We start from the raw sequence: 26245 nt of genomic DNA, 5'->3' as shown, positions 1-26245 counted from the left end.
AAAGTGAAACATTTTTTCCTTGTGTTACATTAAGTTATTTTACGTAATATTCCAATGAATTTAAATTTAAATTTAAGTATTTAAGGAATCAGGTATTATTACATTTAATGCATATAACATGTCTTTCCAAATGACTTATGTATTGATTACTTTTGTTCATCAGTATTCATGAAATTCAGTTTAAAATTTTAAAAGTCTTCTCCTGAACAATGTAATAATGTGAACAGACCATTTTATTTTTTTATGCTTAGACTGTCTTCATGAGTTAAACATTTAGTACAATCTTCTTCTTGCAGTAGATAATATTTCATAAGTTTTTATTATTTTTTGCTTGAATGATTCATATAATTATGGCAGCCTAAAATTCTTTTCCAGTTAACTTTATCTTTAGATTCTATTATACAATCTTCAGATAATTATTGATTGCAAGCTATACTATCCTAATATAATTTATCTTGTAATTCTTGCATAAAGTCTTCAGATAATTCTTGATAATCCGAAATGTATTCTAAATTTAATATGTCATGAAATTCTCCCACAATGTATTTACACAATTCTTGACATGTTGATATATTATTCCAGCCTACTTTATTATGAATACTCCTATGAATTGTTTAGACAATATTTGTTTTGTCGTTATATAAGACCTATATCATTTTTTTCATATTTTCTTATGAAATTTTTAGTAAATTTGTGTTGTGACATTTAACTCCAGTTTATTTTTTTTTAAATTCTCTAATGGGATCTACAGGTGATTTTTCACTATGTGGTATATTATTCCATTTTATTGTACATTTTCTTCAATAAGAGCCACAGATAATTTTTCTTTATTTTAATACTCAAAACTAACTCATCTTGAATTCTTCATATGAAGTTTTTAGTTAGGTTGCGATATGCTGTTACCTTCCAGTCTAATCCATCTTGAAATTCTCTCACAAAATCTTCGAAAAAGTTTCCTGTCTCTGATAAAGTACACCAGTTAATTTTATCTTGAACATCTGTAATAAAATCTTTAGACCAATTTGGGCATAGTATTAATATAAATTCCATCTTATTGATCTTTAAAATCTCTCATAAAATCTTGAGTTACAGTGCTACGTCCTGATCTATATTTCTATTTCAAATTATTTTACAGATTATTCTTTTTAATGTAACTGACAATTTTATCTCTATACATTTCAGTTTTTGTTGAATATATTTTATATAATACCTCAAAACACTAATTTTCAACTATTATAATTCATCAGTGCATTAAGTTCTTCTTTTTTATGTTTCGAATACCCTTTCATCCCTAGGTGTTTCGCTTAAGTTATATATATTAGAAACAGACTTCACGCTATATGCAGGATCCACACTGTTGTTGCTAATCTCACAAATAAGTTTCATAAGTGTAGAATAACCTCTTCCTCCTAATTGTGTTGCTCTAGCTTTTAATTTGCTTACTTTTAAGTTTTATTAGAAAAATTAAAAAACATCTGTTTGGAAAAAATGTATTGATTACTAATAATTTTTATGTTTTATTCACTATGAATTCCAGCTACCGGAATCCTGCAGACTGGAAAACTATGGACAGTAAAAGGATATTTACAAGACCTTTTAAATCATTATGATTTTGACTATACTGTAATTAACAGAGATTATGTTTGTTACAGGATTATTTGGGAATAGAGTGCAATACAAATTTTAGTTAATTTTTAAAGGTATTCATAAGAAATACAGATTTCTTCTCCATTTAGATTGTAAAAGTTATTCATATTGTTTTCAGTTAACTGATCTATGAATATGGATACATCATCATCAGGATAACATACAGGTAGAGAATATGAAAATGTAATTTTGTTCTTCATATTAAGTGAAAGATTTATGTATCAAAATTTTATTAATATACATAGAATATCTTGTAAAAATATTTTCTTTTAATTTGAGGCAACTCCATATACATCTGCTTCAGCTGTTACACAATTACTGAGTATATTTTGCAGAACTGTTTATATCAATAAAGAAGTCTTTGTGATAATTGATGAAGAGAATAGTCAATGTGGCACTAAAGATGTGGCTAAAATTTTAGAATTGAAGAATAAAGGAGATTCAGCTTTATATTATATGTGAGAAAAATACAGAAAACATTAAAAGATATAGGGAGTAGCGATTTCCTACCTCCTTTATACACACAGCTGAACACTATATTTGAAATGAACTAGCATTACATTCAGTAATTGTGAAGAATGAGATCAGCTGGACAGTTTCATGACCTTGTGTATAAAGAAGTTTTGCCATCAATTAGAAAACTTGGTCAAAGCAAATCACAAAGAACAAATTAAAATTTACAAGAACAAATTGAAGATTTACAAATTGATAAAGAAATAACTATATATGTGCTGAAGAAAATAAGATGAGAAATTTAAAATTTAAAACCATCAGAAGATTTGCTTGTGGAATATTTATCTAAATGCAACCACATATCGTTGTACCAACTGAAAATACTGATCTGGGGAACATGCTTGGTATTCAATAATTATTTTATTTTGAATTTGTGTGTGATTACTATTTGGTTAGCTGCCACAAAAGAAAGCTACAAAAATTATTGTATACACTTGAAGATAGACATTCAAATTGTGAATAAATCATAAGAACAGAACCAGAACTCTATTAACTTGTACAGTAAAATGAAAGGGGAGGTGAATCATTATACTAATTTTCTTGGAAACTACTTTTCATTAGATAATGGATATCCTGAACAAGGACTTTTACAAGATGTAAGAAATCTTTTACAAAATAGTGTTGTCCTTACTCACCAAACCATTGTGCTGGATACACAAAAATTGGTTCAAATTGCACTGAGCACTATGGGACTTAACTTCTGAGGTCATTGGTCCTCTAGAACTTAGAACTACTTAAACCTAACTAACCTAAGGACATCACACACATCCATGCCTGAGACAGGATTCGAAACTGCGACCGCTGGATACACAGCCTAATATCTTGTGTTCTGTAGTTAATATTCGTAAAAATTTCCTTTTATTTTTCTACATCCAGTGCCTTTATTTGTGATTGGGTCAGAATGAAAAACATCTTCAGTTAGAAAAAATTGTCTTAATCAATTAGCTGTACCGCCTTTTCAAAATTGCAACATTCCTAACTCCAAATATAACACAAGAAGTAATAAAGATTGTTGTATGGAGAAATGATCGGAATTCCTATTTGCCAATATAGTTTCAAAATCATGGAAAAATTTACTCATTAAAAAAAGCTGAATATCCAAGCAGATTAAATTTTAAATAATATTTTTTTGAGAGCGATGTTAAATTATATATGGATAGTAGAGCTAGTGTTTGAAAAGTACTTGGCTGTAGGGAACGAATATTAAGATGATAAAAACTGTACTAATTATCTTCCTAAATTTATTCCATTCGAATTAATCAACATAAAATTTGATCTAGCTCATGGAATATTTGTGAAACATGCTGATCATGTTCATGAATAAACTAATATTAGTGCTTCATTCAAGCCAGACGAATTTTGTGGATCAACACTTCATTAACCACATTATCCTAAATATATTCCAATGTAATATGCTAAAGATGAAAACAACAATTTAATTGACTTCAATGGTGATACTGTTACAGTTATTTTAGAAATGGTGTAATAAATTTTTATCTTTCATGAATAATGAACAAAATAGAGAGCTATCAGCTCTATTCCTTCCCTCTGAGTTATAAATCAAAAATTAATCAAAATATTCGAAACAAGGGTACATAAATTAACATAATTATATCAGATGAATGGGTTCATACTAATCATGCTCAGTTGTGCATAAGCTTCAGCAATATCGGAGCTGATGGTACAGATTGTCCAAGTATTGACAGAAAATGTAATAAAAATTATTTGACAACTAATAGCAAAAATAGATATATTCAGCAGACTGGCTGACAGAAATATTTCATAACTTCTGTCTCTATAGTGGCATGCAGGACAGCCAGAAGTTTGTGCCATTCTACCAAATCACTATTTCCTGGATGGCTGTAACAGCTGAACTGGTTTAGGATACTGCTAACAGGTGTCTCATTTTTGTTCTAGGCTCAGCTTCATTACTCAAATACCGACTATGTATACAATGCATGAGTGTAATTTCCTTGCCCTGTGTGGCAGAGCTATAAATTTAGTTCCACTGGTCAGTACTATTGTTATTTGCTATCATCGTCCACTGCTTGAGCCCATCTGGAAGAAGATGAACACTTTTGCCATCAGCAGCTCTACCCTCTGCAGAAGTGGTATCTAAGATGCCACCTGAAGAAGATGATGGGTGGACAACAATTAGCATCAAAGTCACAGCCCTACAGCGAAATTCAGCAAAAAAATAAAAATACACAGTGGAACAAAATAAAATAAAGAGGAAAAATAAAACACCCACTGGGTTTCCTTTCAAGGGGTGCCCAGAGGTTTTGTATAATTTTGTGTCTTGAATTACTTTTTTTAAATTAATGTTAGTACATTCAAAATTGGATTGGTTTTTTATAGTTGGAAGTGGATACATTGACTATGCATGGCGCCTTTTTAATACACAACTTTTTTATCAATTAATTATATTATGTTAGATTATATTATATTTATAACAATTTGCGGTATAAACATCTTTTGTAAGATAAAAAGCTCCAAGATGTTGTACCTAAAATCTTTATAAATATAATATATTATGAATTACTTTCAATAATTCATAAAAGGGATTCTGCATTAAAAATAATCCAAGTGTACTCATATACCTACTTACTTCTTTCTAAAATTCATTTTTATCTATGTATATCTTGTAGAGCCCCTTTATTTAACCTGAAGTTCTGTCACACTTAATGTGTACATCATTTTGCAATGATTCATCTAATGGTTAAGTTGATGTTCAAACTGTGTAAGATGTTACATTAAGTTTTTGTTTTAATCAAGTATAGGTGTTAGGTTATTTCTTTATCAGGGTCATCTTATTTGACAAGTTTTGAAAGGTTTGTGAAACTTCCAAAGTAATTACATAATGGTGTTTTGTACTGTTTAAATCAGTGTAAATTTGGGTGGTCATTATATAAGATCATTATTAATTTCCTTAGAGATACTGTTAATATTGTTTTAAATGACTGTACATTTTCGTGTTTGTTGTGGATGCTTACTGCAAAACTTCAAGTCTGTAGCTCATATCTTGACTGGGTTTTTGGTTGAATTTTGGCGTTTATGTGTTGTTTAACGATAGTTCTTCATTTGTGGAACGTTGCTATGCACTATTTCCCATTCTGGCATAATCCCTCCCTCTACTGTGTTTGTATACAGATTGCTTTAATTATTGTGATGCTTGTGCCCTTTTCAAATTTCATATTGCCTATGATTACCATGTTCTAAAATTTAGAGTCCACCTGTAGGGAAGCAGCCTACTCACGCTGTAGTAAATTCACATCAGTTTCCATTGTATGCCAGCCAGTCTGCTGTAACTAGCTCTGACGTCATAAATGTTGCGCAATACCTTAAAAATCAAGCAAATGACCTAAAACTTTTCTAGCATGTCAGGAATAATACTAAATTACTGTGTGTTAAATATCAGTTCGATAACTTCAGCCATTTTCGAAATTTGGACGTTTTTCTGGAAAAATCATTGGCGCAACAGAAAAGAGCTAGAGACTTCAAAATTTATATTTAGATTCATCTTTCATAATGATTTAATAAAAACAGTACTTTGGATTTCGCAAATTAAGACTTTAGTGGAAATTCATGATTTTCTGGTTTTCGTCTCAAAACTGAAGGAAGCAAGATAGATTAAGTAGTCTAATAAATAAGGCTAGGATGTTTAGATTTAAATAGGTTGGAGGTCCGCTATGATTATGAAGATGTGTAAAGTTTCTTTTGAATACCTATAAAATTATAGCGATAGTGGATCTCAAAAGGACCAGTTCAGAGCTCATCTACTGCGTGCAGTGTAATTTAATTAATTCTCTCGCCCAAAATATTTAACTTAGCCACGTCAAAATTTTATTATCAATACTTACCTGCGTGCTGAATGCACGTTTAAATTAAGAGCTTCTTTGGCCATCAGCAAAAGAAGCTATAAATTATTATGTAACTTGAAGTGGTGCATTACTAGCCCAGCGGCTAGTCGAGACAGCCGGAAAGATCAGGCGTTCCCTTCGCCGTCCGCACCGCGGCTTTATATATAAGGACGCTACGCGAGGAAAAAAGGCCCCAGTTCTCTCCAGACGCTGAATGACACGCCATCTGTGTCGGTAGTCGCGTCGCATCTGTGTATCTGCTACAAACAGCCTCGGGTGCCGTATTAAGTTACTAGAGATATGCGGAACCATGAAAACATTTTATGTGAAGTGTTAATTCTGGAATGATTTTCATTATCTAGCTTCAGTTTGCGTATTGTCGTATTTTCAAGTGCCGTCGCGGGACAGACATTCTACCAAATATTATCGTGGCGTTTGATGAAATATTTTCATCAAATTATGGCGAGCATTCTTTTTAACATTTAATTCGGACTTTTATAGTTGCAGCAGCGCATTAGACTCTGAACTGCTCTGTTAGTTAGGTTGTAGGGAAACTTGTGTTTTTTATCAGTGTATTTCAGAATATACTCAACTATTTTGGAAAACCGTTTTTGATTAGAAATCCCGGACAATCTCCTAATTCCTCAGAGCTATAAGCTGCAGCTATAATAGTATCTCAATTGAAGTGGGCACTAGGATATCTAATTACTGGCTCCATGTTTTATTAAATCACTTTCTGGGTGCCAAGAAGTAAATAGAGAGCCAGTGTTGAGAACGGCGAAAGACAGCATTAACAACATACTAAAAGCCAGAAACTGATTCTACATGCAAGCATTTATCCAGCAATTTTATTATTACAAACTTACACACGCCGCCCCGCATATGGTGCATCGGCCGGGAAATCAACTAAGTGAAAGTGATTTTTAACTATTCGGATTCGCGAGTGAAATGCGACACGCAACTGTGTATAGAACAGTGAATGTGTTACGTGTGAATGTGGACGACGCAATTGGATTAACAACACATCTGGATTGACGGAGCTGGCACTGAGTCTAGCGGTGCTGCCGGCATCGCGAGAAGCCAGTCTCGCCGCACCGCGGTCGTCCGCTGGAGCAGCCGGCGCAGCGCCTGCAATTGCGGGCCACGCAAACACACAACAGCCGTCGGAGAGCCGTCTGCAGTTCAACGTGCCACGTCGCATCAGGAATCCTGGTACGCCGAGCCGGCAACGCCATACGTCGTGCAGAAGGAACTAAGTTAAGTGGAAAGCTATTAAAAATTTTACTAACCTGCACTAAAAGACTGTCGGCGATGGAACCGCCAAAGGAAACTGAAGTTAAACTTATATTAGAACCTATGTCTGTTGAGGGAACTGTAAATCCAGACAACGGTTCGAGTGTAAATATGCATGAAAGTGGTAACGTTAAAGTGAAATATGAAGTATTGTCTCCTGACAGTAGTGTGCGAAGGGCCAATGATTCAATAATAGAAACCCCTGTAGTAAAGCAGAAATTAGAAATTGTAAATTTATTGGATGATAGTTTCTCTGATGAATTAAAAATGAAACAGTCATCAGAGATGGTAGAGTTTAAGAAGGAGAAGTTAGATATGACTAATCAATCAGAAGTTTCATTTAATTTTGATGATTCTGGTATTGGAGCTAGTTTTTCGTCACCTGAGTGTGATAAAAAGCCAGCTCGTGAGCAACCCAAAGATGCTGGGGCTGTTGATTTAAATGTTATATTACAAGCAATAGCTGCCAGCAATGCTGAATTAAAGTCTGAAATGGTGGCCAGTCAAACAAATTTTAATAAACGGTTTGAGGCAATGGACAATAAATTAGAATCCAGTAATGCTGAAATGTCAGCCAGTAATGCTAGAATGAGTGCTGAATTAAAATCTAATATAAGTGAGGTCATAAACAGTAATGCTGAATTAAAGTCTGAGATTTTGGCCAGCCAAACAAATTTTAATAAACGATTGGAGGTAATGGACGATACCTTCAAGGCTGGTTGCAATAAGTTGAAAGAGGATCTAGACAGTTTGAATTATAAAATTGATTACAACCATGAGGATATTAAGAAAAAGGTTGCTCAACAGTTTTCTAAAATGTATGAAACAGTTAAATCCGAAGTCGCTGAGGTTCGCAAAGACTTCCAAATGGAAGATGCGAAGCTGGAGCACAAGTTAACAGAAACGATCGAGGCGGAATCTGAACTGTGCTCAGATAGATTTAAAGATGTTAATATAAAAATAAGCATATGTCAAGCAGAAGTAGAAGCAATCAAAACTGACACTACTCATACTGTACAAAGAGTAGATAATGTTGAAATGAAAGTAGAAAATATCAGTACTAACATTGCTAACATTGAGAGTAAAGTAGCTTCAGTAACTTCTGGTAATAGTAATGTACAACAAGTTGTAGCTGCAAACGCTGCTTTTATCGGGTGTCGGCAGTTCTTGCGGTTCGATCCAGATAAAAATATCCACCCGCTAGATTTCTGGAACGATTTTGAAGATGTGATTCCACCAACTTGGTCTGAACGAGAGAAAATCTCCTTTATTAGAAGCCATTTAGCAGGTGACGCCATGCGTTGGTCAGCTGATGTTATGTTGAAATGTAAAACATTAACGGAATTTAAAACAGCTTTTATTAATGAGTATTGGTCTAGTAATAAGCAAAATGAAGTGTTGAGAGAATTTTGGAGTGGAAAACGCTTCAATGCAGGCAAGGAATCAATTAAAGAATTAGCTAGGTCATGGATTTCACGTTTGTCACATTTGGCGGAAAAGCTAAAACCAGAAATGATTATACTAGGCCTTGAAGCCAAACTGCCATGGTATTGGCAAACTAGAATTATATCTGCCCCTAGAGACAATCTTGATCGTTTCATTGAGTATTTGGAACGTGTAGAACGTGTTGCTGCCAATGAGGAGCAAGCACGTAATAACCGAAATGCCAATAACAATAAGAGTAATTTTAGGAACGAGCAAAATGGCAATGTAAATATCAGAACAGTAGGTGTTCGTAATCCTAAGAGAGGTAGGAATTGGGGAAATAATTATCAGAACCAACAATGGCGTCCAAGGGATAATGATGTTGTTCCAAACAGAAATATGCATGTAAACAACAGTACGGAAAGGAAGGCTATGCCAGCTAACTATAATGAAACTAAAGGAAACAGTAATATGCCGAGGCAGGAAAACTAGTTTCCGTCTATGAGGACACTGGCGCTCACCAGGCGGTTACTTTTCCTATGCCAGTAGTTAAGGGAATTGGTAAGACAGATCAGAATACTCAAACTGAACATGTGGATGAAGAGTCGGTAGCACCTAAAGATACAACAGAAATATTAGATCACTCACAGTATTTGATAGATACCGTGTTAGAGACGCTTTCTAAGTGGGAAGAGAAAGAGAAGGCGCAGCAGTGTAACGATAGGGACGAGCTACAAAATACTGAATTGACAGGTGAAGAAGCAGAAGAAATTCATGCTTATATTTACGATGAGGATGATGTGCTCCTATCTAAAGTGTCTGTGCAGGTTGTTGATAATGTACTAATAGATTTAGGACAGGAGATAAGTGAGAATGTAGAGGGTAGGCTGTTGAGGGTCGATGAACCCAGTAGCTGTGACCAGTTGTCACTTGAGAAGGAAACCGACGATAATGGTAAAAGTGGTTTAGCTGTAACTAGTGTTATGCCCGGTCTGGAGACGCAGAATCGCTCAGACTACAGTAATTTGGGTTATATTCAGCAAACTAAATGTAATGAAGTCGTGCGGTGTTTCGATTTAAAATTAATAGACCGACTGTAAAAGGCAGCTGAAAATGTAATTCAGGAAACCCCTACACACTGTGACCTAAATATAATGAAGACAGATGTCGATCACTTTAGTTGGAGACAAATCCAAAAGGAACTATTAGATGAATTTGAGGAACCACCTGTACAACCTAGAATAAGCCACCCTATAATAATAGTGAATATGTTGGGTATCAATGTACGTTGTCTCTTAGATAGTGGAAGTGAGGTGAGTGCAATATCTCAGTCCTTCTTTGATGCATTACCTGGTAAAGACAAGCTTACTGTAATGAGGGTATCAGGACTAAAAATAATTGGTGCTACTGGCAAGGTTTCAAAAACGGTAAAGCAAGAAGCTTTACTGCCCTTTAACATTAATGGTAATTTAATTGATCATCCATGTTTAATTGTAAACAATCTCTGTATTGAGGTTTTAATTGGCATAGATTTCTTGTCAAAATATCAGAGTGTTGTTGACTTTGAAAGAAGCCAGTTAAAAATGGTCTTGCCAATAACCGGAGTAATTACAGTCCCTTTTAGTGATAAACATGTAGTAACTGATGATGGAACTTGGGAGCTGCCTATACGAGTTCTGAAAAATAGGAGGTATTGGGACGAGGATGTTAATCTTGGTACAAGTAAGCTAAACACAGAAGAAGAAGAAGAAGAAGAAGAAGCAATTATTTTAGACAAGATAGAAGCTAAATTGCAGGAAATCGATAAGATTTCAGACAATCAAAAGGAAGAACTGAGACAGGTTCTAAAAAGGCATCATAAAGTATTTTCAGATCGACGTGGCGTGGTCAAAGGTTATGAATGAATGCTGTAGGGAGGAGGTTGTTCTGTAACCTCTACACAGTGTGGCAGCTGTGCAGTCCCAGCTGTGTGAGATCTTCTTTCCCTTTCAGGTCTCACTCATTCTTCCTCTTTCCTGTCCTCAAAAATTTCGACCTCTTCTTTCATACATTAAATTTTCGGGTATGGTTATCAATACAGCATTAAACCAATGAATGCTGTAGGGAGGAGGTTGTTCTGTAACCTCTACACAGTGTGGCAGCTGTGCAGTCCCAGCTGTGTGAGATCTTCTTTCCCTTTCAGGTCTCACTCACTCTTCCTCTTTCCTATCCACTAAAATTTTCGACCTTTTCTTTCCAAATACTAAAATTTTCCGTTATGACTATCAAGCCTTGAGTTATGTAACCACTCTATCTACCGATTAGTGAAGAAAAATGCCTAATGTGACAGACCTAATAGTGACAAACAATAGAGAAGTATGATGTAATTAAGATACAAATGTATTTGAGTAACAATTATGTATAGAACCCTGGTAATATATTAAGTACTAAGTGTTGTTTTATTGGAAATGGTCCACCAACAGTAATTTAAAAAGATATATGAATTCATGTACAAGCAGGATCTGAAGTGGTAGTGAATCCTAGTGTATGCATTAGAGCTAACTAAGAAATAGTAGGAAAGAGATTGCTTAGTGTTATGAAAAATATGCAGATAAGTTGTAAGGATGAACTCACTTGTGTAGCAAGGAAAGGCAGTGTAATAGAATTAAGCAGTGTTTGTGGATGAGACGTGAAGGACACGTCCCTGAAGTATTTATAAGGTTGGAGCTGGCCATTATTTTAGTGTAGTGTGTGACAGGATACACCTACACGTATTGAGGTTATGAGTTGGAGGCGTGAAAGCGACCATAGGTACCCTTATGTTAGATGAGACAAAGCAGCTCATGGTGTCCTATAGGTTTAAGGAATTTAGCATTACGCTCGTCCATATTTACTTGATGCACTTTAGTGGTAGGTCGAGAGAGACTACCTGTGGTTTCAGCGTCCGATCGAGTGGAAATGGATTGCCACGTGAGCAAACTAATCAGCTGCAATACACTATGAATATGAGATAAATGCGCTTTCCTATGCTTTAAATTTAAATGGAGTGAGCATTACTTAAGTTCATACACTAGCAAACTAGTAAGTACATAATGGCAGACATAAAACATTATTTTAGCTCCGCATAAATACACTTCAAAGTAAGTAAGTACGTAATTGCAGATGTGGAACTGAGAACGGCAGAGGACCAATAAGTGAATTTAGTAGTCAACTAAACGTAGTGTGTTTTGAACACTCAAAACTGTACTATTACCAAAAGTTACTCACATGTACATGGAAGCTGAGAAAACAACCACTAATCATACTCATACTATCTCTAAGAATAAAGTAACCAAAGATGAGTCAGTTAAATAAATAAGATGCAGATTTGTCAGAAATGTACCGAGCCTTGGTTCAGTGTTCCGGCCCAGAAATAATAAATTCAGAATAAATATGATTCATGATTGTATGCCTTGAGCATAGATTTTCTCTAGTACATGACTAAAGGCGTTTTGAGCCATTTGTTTAACGATTTTATGACAGTTAAGTAACCGCGAGAGTAATACTGAAAAAGCTCTGTTAACTTTGTTCCAGCAAAATATTGGAAGAGAAAATGTATATATCCCCATTTCATTGTGACCCACCCTTAGATATTAAGTGAACAGAGTCTGAGGCACTCTTTTTGTTTGTTCTACAGGACAAACCAGATAATGGCAGCCTGGTAGCTGCGTGAAAGCGTGGAGTGACTTGGACACAACTCACAGTGACTCCTCCCCTTTCCCCCATGTAATTTAGAGAGAAGTGAAGGACGCACACCATAGCAACTTCCCCTCCTCTACCCTTGTGAATGGAAGTGTAGGACGCCAGCCAAAGCGGCTACAACCACGTGTGTAAAAATTATTTGTGAACTTTTCTCTCAGGTTTAGAAAAGACTGCTAAGAGATAATCATCTGTTTATGTATCATGTTATTTTCTTTGAATTTGTGTATGTAAAAATGAATTTAATGTATTTAATGGATCTAAGATTTTCATAATTTTTCAATTTGTATGTGTTTGTTTGTCTAAGGCAATATGTATGCCAAGATATTGCATTGACTTTGCTTAAAATTTTGAGTAATGACATTGTTTAAAAGGCAGTGAACATGCCTACAATTTAAATAATTAATGTAGGTAATCAGTTTTCTTTAATGTTTCTACAGGTTTATATTTCAATTTAGATTTTTCATAGGGAGTTAAACTGTACTCTTGCTTCCCTTTTTGTAATTAAATTTTTTTTTCATTCATTTACATTCATAAACAAACAAAAAAATTTAAGTAGAGGGTGATGTAGGGAAGCAGCCTACTCACGCTGTAGTAAATTCACATCAGTTTCCATTGTATGCCAGCCAGTCTGCTGTAACTAGCTCTGACGTCATAAATGTTGCGCAATACCTTAAAAATCAAGCAAATGACCTAAAACTTTTCTAGCATGTCAGGAATAATACTAAATTACTGTGTGTTAAATATCAGTTCGATAACTTCAGCCATTTTCGAAATTTGGACGTTTTTCTGGAAAAATCATTGGCGCAACAGAAAAGAGCTAGAGACTTCAAAATTTATATTTAGATTCATCTTTCATAATGATTTAATAAAAACAGTACTTTGGATTTCGCAAATTAAGACTTTAGTGGAAATTCATGATTTTCTGGTTTTCGTCTCAAAACTGAAGGAAGCAAGATAGATTAAGTAGTCTAATAAATAAGGCTAGGATGTTTAGATTTAAATAGGTTGGAGGTCCGCTATGATTATGAAGATGTGTAAAGTTTCTTTTGAATACCTATAAAATTATAGCGATAGTGGATCTCAAAAGGACCAGTTCAGAGCTCATCTACTGCGTGCAGTGTAATTTAATTAATTCTCTCGCCCAAAATATTTAACTTAGCCACGTCAAAATTTTATTATCAATACTTACCTGCGTGCTGAATGCACGTTTAAATTAAGAGCTTCTTCGGCCATCAGCAAAAGAAGCTATAAATTATTATGTAACTTGAAGTGGTGCATTACTAGCCCAGCGGCTAGTCGAGAGAGCCGAAAAGATCAGGCGTTCCCTTCGCCGTCCGCACCGCGGCTTTATACACTCCTGGAAATGGAAAAAAGAACACATTGACACCGGTGTGTCAGACCCACCATACTTGCTCCGGACACTGCGAGAGGGCTGTACAAGCAATGCTCACACTCACGGCACAGCGGACACACCAGGAACCGCGGTGTTGGCCGTCGAATGGCGCTAGCTGCGCAGCATTTGTGCACCGCCGCCGTCAGTGTCAGCCAGCTTGCCGTGGCATACGGAGCTCCATCGCAGTCTTTAACACTGGTAGCATGCCGCGACAGCGTGGACGTGAACCGTATGTGCAGTTGACGGACTTTGAGCGAGGGCGTATAGTGGGCATGCGGGAGGCTGGGTGGACGTACCGCCGAATTGCTCAACACGTGGGGCGTGAGGCCTCCACAGTACGTCGATGTTGTCGCCAGTGGTCGGCGGAAGGTGCACGTGCCCGTCGACCTGGGACCGGACCGCAGCGACGCACGGGTGCACGCCAAGACCGTAGGATCCTACGCAGTGCCGTAGGGGGCCGCACCGCCACTTCCCAGCAAATTAGGGACACCGTTGCTCCTGGGGTATCGGCGAGGACCATTCGCAACCGTCTCCATGAAGCTGGGCTACGGTCCCGCACACCGTTAGGCCGTCTTCCGCTCACGCCCCAACATCGTGCAGCGCGCCTCCAGTGGTGTCGCGACAGGCGTGAATGGAGGGACGAATGGAGACGTGTCGTCTTCAGCGATGAGAGTCGCTTCTGCCTTGGTGGCAATGATGGTCGTATGCGTGTTTGGCGCCGTGCAGGTGAGCGCCACAATCAGGACTGCATACGACCGAGGCACACAGGGCCAACACCCGGCATCATGGTGTGGGGAGCGATCTGCTACACTGGCCTTACATCACTGGTGATCGTCGAGGGAACACTGAATAGTGCACGGTACATCCAAACCGTCATCGAACCTATCGTTCTACCATTCCTAGACCGGTAAGGGAAGTTGCTGTTCCAACAGGACAATGCACGTCCGCACGTATCCCGTGCTACCCAACGTGCTCTAGAAGGTGTAAGTCAACTACCCTGGCCAGCAAGATCTCCGGATCTGTCCCCCATTGAGCATGTTTGGGACTGGATGAAGCGTCGTCTCACGCGGTCTGCACGTCCAGCACGAACGCTGGTCCAACTGAGGCGCCAGATGGAAATGGCATGGCAAGCCGTTCCACAGGACTACATCCAGCATCTCTACGATCGTCTCCATGGGAGAATAGCAGCCTGCATTGCTGCGAAAGGTGGATATACACTGTACCAGTGCCGACATTGTGTATGCTCTGTTGCCTGTGTCTATGTGCCTGTGGTTCTGTCAGTGTGATCATGTGACGTATCTGACCCCAGGAATGTGCAATAAAGTTTCCCCTTCCTGGGACAATGAATTCACGGTGTTCTTATTTCAATTTCCAGGAGTGTATATAAGGACGCTACGCGAGGAAAAAAGGCCCCAGTTCTCTCCAGACGCTGAATGACACGCCATCTGTGTCGGTAGTCGCGTCGCATCTGTGTATCTGCTACAAACAGCCTCGGGTGCCGTATTAAGTTACTAGAGATACGCGGAACCATGAAAACATTTTATGTGAAGTGTTAATTCTGGAATGATTTTCATTATCTAGCTTCAGTTTGCGTATTGTCGTATTTTCAAGTGCCGTCGCAGGACAGACATTCTACCAAATATTTAGCGTGGCGTTTGATGAAATATTTTCATCAAATTATGGCGAGCATTCTTTTTAACATTTAATTCGGACTTTTATAGTTGCAGCAGCGCATTAGACTCTGAACTGCTCTGTTAGTTAGGTTGTGGGGATACTTGTGTTTTTTATCAGTGAATTTCAGAATATACTCAACTATTTTGGAAAACCGTTTTTGATTAGAAATCCCGGACAATCTCCTAATTCGTCAGAGCTATAAGCTGCAGCTATAATAGTATCTCAATTGAAGTGGGCACTAGGATATCTAATTACTGGCTCCATGTTTTATTAAATCACTTTCTGGGTGCCAAGAAGTAAATAGAGAGCCAGTGTTGAGAACGGCGAAAGACAGCATTAACAACATACTAAAAGCCAGAAACTGATTCTACATGCAAGCATTTATACAGCAATCAGATTTTAGTTTATTTTTCTACAAACTCATCCGCCGCCCCACACACCTGTTTCACCTATAGGGAATAAGTTTATCTTCCAATGCATTACCTGTAAACCTGCAACTGCCTGCAGGTTGTTTCAGTACTGTATATCAGCTGTTTGGCCCAACCATCAGTATCCCAAATATGGAAATACTTGTACAGCCAACTCCTGAAAATACCTTTCCAAATTTCAATTTTTCTGTTTCCACCATACTCATGATGCAAGTAGGTCCTTCCTCTATATAGGAATTATATTATGAACAACTTGCTCAGCAGGAAAGGGCATGTGGCCCACATTGCTTTAGGACATCTCATGGGTTGGGTCTCGCTGAACAAAAATCTGACAAAATGCACTGAACTCATAGTGTATTAAGCGGTTGTCATTTCTGCACTGCTCTGCGAATATGGTTGCGAAACCTGGATGCAGTGTCCCATGATCCTAAGAATCTAGAACGCTTCCACTGACAGCCAAGATATAATATTGTTGTGGCATCAGACACCAAACTCGGCGTATTGACACCAAATGTAGAGGGTGAGTGCCAGGAGCTGCCATATTACAACTCAGCGAGAACTTTCCAAATGATTTATTGTTTCCATTACATAGCTCCGTTCACCTCGGTCTGTTTCACAAGGCCCTGCATTGCTGAGGTAACATGCCAGCGGCCTGTGCGCGCAACGCTGTGTCGAGCTGGCCTTATATGCCAGCGGCTGAGTTCCAATTACGTCAGGATGGCAGCGCCAGCAGCTGACTCAGCGACCACTGTCCTCGTTGTCTCTGCGCTGCTCTGCTGGGAGCCATAGGCCGGCGCTGTTTCTTACCCGGCTTGTGTAGCTGTGAACGCGGAGGCAACGACCGCCTGTGATCTGGCGTCAGAGGGTCGAACCAACGACCTGCCGTCGTCTGGGATGGTGTCATCCCATCTGTTGCTGCGAGTAGCCTGGTGGAGTGACACACCCCTCCGTCCAGGAGAGCTACCACACTTGAATCCCCCACATTGGCCTCAGAGGGTCGAACCAGTGACCCACTGGAGACTGGAATGCTGGCGCCCCATCTGCTCTGTGTGTAGCCAGTGGTACGACATGCCCCACCATCAAGGAGAGCTGTAGAACTTCAATGAATCTCGTTATAAAACAACTCCTATTTATACTCAGCTGCGAGCATCTGTTTCGTAACATGTCACTTCATGTCATGTACGCACCACACATCAGTTGTGCCAGTGAGCTCCTTCTTCCTGTAACTTGCGACATGCAAACCACTGCGTTTAAGCTTTACAGCAGTTCGACAGCTCCTCTGGCCTCCATTCTACTTCGCAACCGTAGCTATGCGTAACGCACTTCAATCCGGCCTGCACCTGGCTGTGACTTGCATTCGGAATATCGCACAAAACTAAGTTTACCTATCCTAAACAGTGGAGCCGCTACATTATTCCCCTACATTATTCCCCTCCTCGGAAAGACCCAGTCTCCAGGTCGTCCTTTAACTCTTAACCTTGTTAGGATTGGCACTAATGACATGCTTACTTACTACTATAAAACTTAGACGTGTTCTAGTGCTCTCTTGAAACCATGACATGAAAGCAAACGTAAAAATTCCTTACTGGACGACCACTGCTCGATCAACCCCTTACCTACTCGTCTCACACCCTCGGTATCCAATCTACTGGGACTTGGATTGCCCTCGGATCCTTCTGGGAATTGGCTCTCCGCCTGATCAGAAAGAAACAACACATAACAAGGTTAAGGCTGCGATGACACTTAGCACAGAGGTGATCAAAATGATCATGATTTGCTGTTGCCTTTCCCTATACTGAGCAACAAGCTGTTCAGCTGATATGCACCCCTCTTGCTCTAAATCGAACTGGTTTACGGATCTCAACAGACCTGGCTCCAGAGTTTGATTTTACAAGGTCAGATTCTGCCTTGGCAAAAACTCTATACTGGTTTCTGGCCAGTACAGCTGTGGGTGCGTAACATTCAATTGTGTGACTCCTGAAATTGACGCTGGCAGATGGAAGGTTGGTCCTACTACGTTACACGTAGTTCCATTGTTTAAAATTCCTTTCCTTCGAACTCTACACGTTTCGCGTCCGTAAACACTCCTTCTTCAAAACAATATGCTACTACAACCAAATTCTCATAGGTGAAGGAGATCCAATGCATCCCGACCAGTTGCAAGCTCAATTTTGGCTTCATGATGTTCCGTGGACAGTCTATTCCTTTCTCCCTGGCCTTGGCTAAAAATAACAGCACCGTGCACGTGCCCCATATTTGTAGCTTCACAGATTTTCCTCAAACATTCATTATTTTTGATCCAAGCTCAACACCGATTGTGTGACTACTTTCACCCTTAAATTTGCAATATATGAACTGGTGCAATACACACGTCCTTCCTCACCCAGCACTGTCGATAACTAAGAATTAAACAGGAAATCGCACGACTTTGAGATCTTTCAACACATATTTATTACGGCTGTGCCCCAAAATTTACTTCGATGAATTTATTTCTCCAGAACTGCGTTGATTTCTCCTCCAACAACACTCCACATACGTCAGACGCTAACACTTCCCTTTTCAGTGACCTGAGGACAGGGATCACCCTCACCCTTCCAGCATCTTCAAAAGACTGCTGCCCCCAGCAGGCCCACTTATTAAATACAATGCCAATTAATCTACGCAAACCCAATGATACGTCACATGAAAACAAAAAAACCAAAAAATGTTACAAATATTCTACTACTTCCTATATCGCAAAGCATACGGTACTTCGTGCTGTACTCTATCTTCCTGATTTTCTCCGTGCTTAGCACCTCTCTTCACTGTCTTTTTCTTCCTCTTTCCTTCTTGTGACACGCCTTGAATCACATCTGGGGAACCTTTAATTGGCTGTAACCGCCCAACGTGTACTATCGTCGTTCTAGTTGGCAGCTGAAGCTTAACATTAACAGGAGATGTGGTTTCAACAACTTGGTATGGCCCTTGATACCTCGTGAGGAAGTTCTTCGTTTTCCCTTTTTGCGTATAGGGGCTGGACAGCATTGCCCATTGCCCCTCTTTATACTGTGGTAAACTTCCTTTCCGCTTCACTGCGTCTTCCTGCCTTTCCAAAGCCTTTGTATTCGGCTTTTGTACCCGTTTCCAAACATCCCGAAGTGTTCTCGCGAATTGCCGCACAGATTCATCAGTCCTTCTTTTCTGCAGCTTCACTAAATCAAACGGTGGCGGTATTTTTCGCCCGTACACTACCTCATATGGAGACAAACCGGTAGTTGTATGTACTTTTGCATTGTATGCGCATACAATATGCTTCAAATACTCGTCCCACTGATGGTGATGAGAATCCACTTAAAAACTCAACATCTTTCCGATTGTTCTGTGCACCCGTTCTGTCATTAAGTTCGCCTGTGCAACGTGCTCGTCCTCAACTTCTTTACGTTCAGCAATTTACACAGTTCCTTCATTAAATCCGCTATGAAGCTGGTCCCTTGGTCAGTAATTATTGTCTCTGGTACACCAAATTTTAAACTCCAGTTATTCACTAACGCTTGCGTGAGCATTGCTGCCTGTTGATTTGGCATAGCCACCATCTCCACATGCCTTGAAAAATGGTCTGTTTTTGTCAGAACGAATCTGTTCCCCGATGGTGTTCGCCTAAAAGGTCCTATGACATCGATCCCCAGGAAAAAGAATGGCCATGTTGGTTCTGGTAATCGTTGTAGCTGGATCTGTTTCCGACTCAAATCTGCTCTCTGCACACAAGGTATAGAGTTCTTGACATACTGATCCACATCTCCTTTCCTACCTTCCACCAATACCGCTCCGCCACTCTCCTATTCGTCGCTCTACACCCTCCATAACCAGATAACGCGTGATCATGTGCTTCCTTTAAAACCTCATCCCTCAACTTCGCTGGCACTACTACCCTTGGCCATGACTTCGTTTCCCGGCACAGAAGACCGTCGTACACATTAAACTGTGGCTGTGTCCGATACAATTTACAGTCGTGGTCTGCGTCTTGCAATTTTTGCCATACTGCTAGGTCATAACCTATGACTTCTACTTTCGCCACCTTCCTACTTAGTGGATCCGCATTACCTTGCTTCTTCCCAGGTTTGTGCAACACCTTGTAGTCGAATTCACTAAGCCTCACAACCCATCTAGCGAGTCTAGGAACCACTTCAACGCAACATGATCTGACACTACCCGAAATTTTTTCCCATATAAATAACATTTAAAATATGTGATTCCATAGATTACACTAAGCATTTCCCTCTCTATTGTTGAGAAACTCTTCTCTGTTGCATTCAACTGCATAGACGCATAGGCTACAGGATGTTCTTTCCCATCAATTTCCTGACCAAGAACACACCCTAATGCTTGACTCCATGCATCGCATGCTAGTATAAATTCCTTTTCAAAATCTGGAAAAACATGATCCGGACTCGATGTTAACACTTCTTTCAGTTTGTCGAACGCTTTCTGACACTGTTCTGTTGACTCAAATTTCACACACTTCCGTAACATTCACGTCAAAGGCTGTGCTAAATCTGCAAAACCCTTCAGGAACTTTTGATAGAAATTGCAAATTCCGAGGCATGACTGCACTTCCTTAACTGTTTTCGGTTCCCGAAAATTCCTCACAGCCTGTTCCAACCTCGGGTCTGTTTGCACTCGGTTCTTACTGATAACATGACCCGAATATTCTACTTCATCTAATGCGAAATGACACTTCTCTAGGCTCAACGTCAAACGAGCTCTCTTAGCCTCTTAAAAACTTGCCTTAACCGCTGTCTATGTTGCTCCATACCACTTGAAAACACTATAATGTCACCCATATAGAGAAGACAGCGCCGTGGTTTGAAACCTCTCACGACACTTCCTAGCAACCTCTGAAACGTTGCCGGAGCGTTTTCAAACCGAATGGCATTCTAATGTACTGGTAATGACCTCCAGGTGTAGAGAAAGCAGTTTTTGGACGATCCTCTGGAGCCACCTCTAACTGATGATAACCACTTGTCAAATCCATCGTAGAAAAGTACTGGCACTGTCCTAAGCGATCCTAAGTCACCGATATGTTTGGAATGTGGTATGCGTCCGTTACTGTCTTCTTATTGAGGTATCGGTAGTCACAACAGGACCTTTATTTCTTAGTTCCATCCTCTGATATTTTAGGCACAACGACAATGCCTGCTCCCCAGCAACTATTACTATTCTCTATAACACCGTCCGCAAGCTGCTGATCAATGAAATCCTCCACAATCGGCTGCAAATACCTCGGTATTCTGTATGTTTTACGGTAAACAGATGCTTCATTCCCTGTTGGTATCCTATGTTGAATTAATGGAGTTGCTAGTAACGGCCCTTCTGAAAAAAAAAAACCAAATCCTCAAGTCCCCATAATAATTCTCCACTTTTCAAATGCTTCATTTTGTCACGCAATGCGGTTCTATCGGCAGTTAGTGATTGATCGCTTCGCCTACCTCTCAAACACCAGTCTTCGTCATCTGCCACATCCAAATTTGCTACTAAAACTCCTTTCCTCAAATTTGCGTCTACAGCGCTAAAATTATCCACGTTCACGGGAACTACTCGCTCGCCGTTTCCCTCCTGTACGCGTACAACCACAACGTTTCACAAAACAACCCAATGAACCCAAATCTTCATTATCCTCCTATGGTTCAATAACACATACTGAACCATAGGTAGATTCGACTCCACACTTTCCCAAAGCGATTTCCTGGTGCCACTAGACACACAACCATGTGAATTAAGCCTTAATTCTAATGTATGCGGTTCAATTGGTTTGTTCATTACGTTGAACGCCCTCGCGACAGCTCTGCATTGACAACAGTTTCCTCTAGCGGAAATAACATTCCACCAAGTTCCACAGTTCGATGTCCAAGGTCAATTTTGGCATGATGTTGATGCAAGAAATCTACTCCTAGGATCATGTCGTAGCCATGGCTAACCCATGGTACTACCTTCGTGCATGCCTTAAATCGGACTTTCCCTAAGCGAAAGTCAACTGTCACCGACCCCGAAGGCGTGACCTCCTTATCCCCCACTCCACGAAACCTGTAACGTGGTGGGTGTAACTTCCTTCGTCCCATTATATTCTTAGTAGCCTCTGACACTTGCGCCCCTGTGTCCAACAAAATCTTAAAGTTTTTAGTTTTCCTACCACTGAACATTCCACCTATGCATACGTATTCGTAGCATTGAAATTTAACGGGAGCTCCCTTAGATGGGTCTTGGGCCGCCTCTGACCTTTAACGCTTGTCCACCTCTCCTATCTCCACTTCTCCATCCTCCATGCTGCTGATTTCCAACCCTTTCTCTTTTCCTCGGTGACTGGGTACATTGCCTCTGCACATGTCCCATACGACCACTTATAACATTTTATACCCGCTACAAATACTGTTTTCCTCTCGCGTTCCCCTGTTGCCACGTCAATTTCCTCACATTGAACTGCCAGCGGAATGGCCGAATACAAATCTTTTGGAGTCCCTTCACGCACTTTCCGTGACATATGCTCCTGTAACCCTCTCAAGAATACATCAAGTGCCCTTTGCTCGCCCTCCTGCAACAGAACACTTCATCGCCCTGATCCAGCTCGTAAGTATACCCATTAACTTCCATTATCCTGTCCGCAAATTTCTCTACCGTCTGCTCTGTCTCTTTGTCATAGTACTTAACCTCTCCTTAAAGTACCGAGCGCTATTCTGTTTCTTGTACCTTTGTAAAAGCCCTTCCTTTAACTGTTTAAACTGTCCTGCCTTCCTTAAGGCCTCGGAACACCTTATGTATGTTTACGCTCCACCCCATCTAAAATGGTTCAAATGGCTCTGAGCACTATGGGACTTAACATCTGAGGTCATCAGTCCCCTAGAACTTAGAACTACTTGAACCTAACTAACCTAAGGACATCACACATATCCATGCCCGAGGCAGGATTCGAACCTGCGACCGTAGCGGTCGCGCGGCTCCAGATTGAAGCGCCTAGAACCTCACGGCCACTTCGGCCGGCCACCCCGTCTAATCTTGGCAATATGTAACAACTGTTTATCAGACTAACCATTCATCACCCTAGGAAACAGCGACTGATCTGATGCGGTTTCCCGCTCACTTCTAGATGTTAATTCATTTCTCAACTGCGTATTGTCCGCTATCAATTGTGCTACCTATTCCATCAAAATCCTCACCGCTTCTGGTTCCGACACACCTTACATCCTTGAGTCTGCCATTGTGTTGCTTTTATTCTGAGTTGGTCGTTTTGTTTCAGCACTATGTACAAGAATAATCTGACTTCCTACAGCTCTGTATCATCATACTCAATAACACCATACTCACATTGACACCAAAAGTAATTAAACGCCACAAAACAATGTTTCTCCCTAAATATACTACCACTTACACTGACGACAAAATATACTATGTCCATGCAAACATCTGAAATGTGGCTTGTCAGGAGCCATACACATAAAACAAAAAAGAAATAAAACGTCCAACACTCAAAAGAGCAATTTTGACAGCACTCACCACGTCTTGCGACTGTACTGCAGGCAGTGGGCTCGAACGTCGTACTGGACAGACGACGTCCGCTTTTCTGACACCAAATGTAGAGGGTGAGTGCCAGGAGGTGCCGTATTAAAACTCAGCGACAAGTTTCCAAATGATTTATTGTTTCCACTACATTGCTCCGTTCACCTCGGTCTGTATCACAAGGCTAAGGTAGCACCCCACCGGCCTGTGCACGCAATGCTGTGTCCAGCCGGCCTTGTACACCAGCTGCACAGTTTCAATTACGTCAGAATGGCTGCGCCAGCAGCCGACTCAGCCACCACTGTTCTCGTTGTCTCCGCGCTGCTCCGCCCAGAGCTGTAGGCCGGCCCCACTGCTGCTTCTTCCTTGTCTGGCGTAGCTGGGAAGCGGCGGCAACGACGGCCCGCGATCCGGCGTCCGAATCTGAGGCCCCTCGCCACGGAAGTCTCTGGTGTGTCTTGGGAGCCGAGACGACTGCCTGTGGTAGCGAGCTGAAGAGTGGCCGACCCTGGCTGGCTGCAGACCCTGCGCCGGCCTCAGACGGTCGAATCAATGACCTGCCGTCGTCTGGGATGGTGTCATCACATCTGTTGCTGCGAGTAGCCTGGTGGAGTGACACACCCCTCCGTCCAGGAGAGCTACCACACTTGAATCCCCAGCGTTGTTCTCTGAGGGTCGAACCAGTGACCCACTGGGTACTGGAATGCTGGCTTCCCAACTGCTCCGCGTGTAGCCGGTGGTGCAACACGCCCCACCATCAAGGAGAGCTGTCGAACTTCAATGAATCCGATTAGAACACAACACCTATTTATACTCGGTGGCGAGCCTCTGTTTCGCTAACACGTCACTTCGTGTCACGTACGTACCACACCCCAGTTGTGCCAGTGAGCCCCTTCTTCCTGTAACTTGCGACATGCAAACCGCTGCGTTTTTGCTTTTCAGCGGTTCGACTGCCCCTGTGGCCTCCATTCTACTTTGCAACCATTGGTATGCGTAACTCACTGCAATCTGGCCCGCACCTGTCTTTGAATTGCGTCGGAATATCGCACAAAACTAACTTTCCCCATCCTAAACGGTGGTGCCGCTGCAATACCAACATCACATGGAATGAGGTCGTATCAGCTACATCTACGTCACTGCTCTCCAATTCACAATAACTTGCCTGGCAAAGAGTTCATCGAATCAGTCTCACACTATCTCTCTACTGTTATACTCTCTACGATCATATGGAGAACACCAACATTTAAGTCTTTCTGTGCAAGCCCTCATTTCTGTTACTTTATTATGATAATCACTTCCCCTCTGTAGGTGGATGTCAACAAAATATTTTCGCATTTAGATGAGATTTGGTGATAGAAATTCTATGAAAATATCTTGTCGCAGCGCCTGCCTTTTAATGATTTCCACCCCAAATTGCTTATGATAGCGGTGACACTCTCTCCCCTACTTTGCGTTATCTAACGAGCTGACAGTTTTTCGATATCCTCCGTCAAACTTATCCAATAACGATCCCACAGAGCACAGCAATGATATAGCAGAACTCGGACAAGCATAGTTTAGGCAGCCCCTGTAGTAGATTTGTAGTGGCTTTTAAGAGTTCTGAGATAAAACACAGTGTTTGGTGGTCTTCCTTCCACGATTAGGAACGTAATTTGATTAGAAATAGCTTGTGAGGAACTGTACCAAAAGTCCGCTAGACATCCAGAACTACGGAATCAATCTGAGATACCCTGCCGATAGCACTCGTAATTTCATGAGAGTTAAGAACAACGTTTGTTATACAACTACGTTATTTTCCGAGTCCGTGCTGACTAAGGGTCAATTGATCGTTTTATTCGAAGTAGTTCATAGTGTTTGAACACACTGTACCGTCCCAAAATCCTACTGCAAATCGGTATCAGTGTTATGGATCAGTAATTCAGCGGATTACTCCTATTGACACTCTTCAGTATTGGTATGACCTGTACAAATTTCCAGTCTTTAGTTACGGATATTTCGTACAGCGAGTGGTTGAACGTGATCTCTAGGTATCGAATGCAGCTGTTCTATGGAAGGCAACCCACCCCATATCGATTCGACATCTCCAGTGAATGAGACCGACAGACTCCCGCGACGTAATTTGTATAGTGAAGTGCGCACAGGCACACGTAGAAGGCTTCGTTGTGTTACTCTGAAGCACTGTAAGGAACGACTAAAGATGAACCTGAAGAGCCCAGACTTTGGCCTGTATAATTGGTGCACCACAATAGAAGTTTGTACATGCTGATCGTCAACTACTGCAGTTGTTGTTTTAAATTTTGAGGAAACATTGTTTTATGGCGGCTAAAAGCCCAAATATGTTCTGAGAAATGCATAACGCAATGCTGTATTGTATTTCTTGTTTGTTACAACCAGTTTCGCTCCTCGACCAACCTTCAGGTAACTACATCGAAGTAAAATAAGCAAAAGACGATGCAGAATCAAGGGATAGCCAGACTACATATAACGAACTAACCGTTTTGTGCTACTTACCGGAAAAAATTAAATCTTCACACGTCATACATAGTTCCACAAAACAAGAACTACTAGAGTGCAAGCAAACTTATAGTCTACATCACACAGAAAAAAATTTTAAAATAATAAAACACGATGACCAATTTTCAGGCAGTGGGATAACTGGATGCTAAGGTTAAAGGTGCAACCAAAACAGGTGAGACAGATACCTGACCAAAGAAATTATGGGTCACGGATATAACTATGGCAGTTAACATATCAAAGGAAGTAAT

The sequence above is a fragment of the Schistocerca serialis genome, chromosome 2 (genome assembly GCF_023864345.2).
Source record: "Schistocerca serialis cubense isolate TAMUIC-IGC-003099 chromosome 2, iqSchSeri2.2, whole genome shotgun sequence".
In the NCBI taxonomy this organism is placed as follows: Eukaryota; Metazoa; Arthropoda; class Insecta; order Orthoptera; family Acrididae; genus Schistocerca; species Schistocerca serialis.
The sequence above is the reverse complement of the archived record's forward strand: the minus strand, read 5'-3'. Positions refer to the sequence as shown.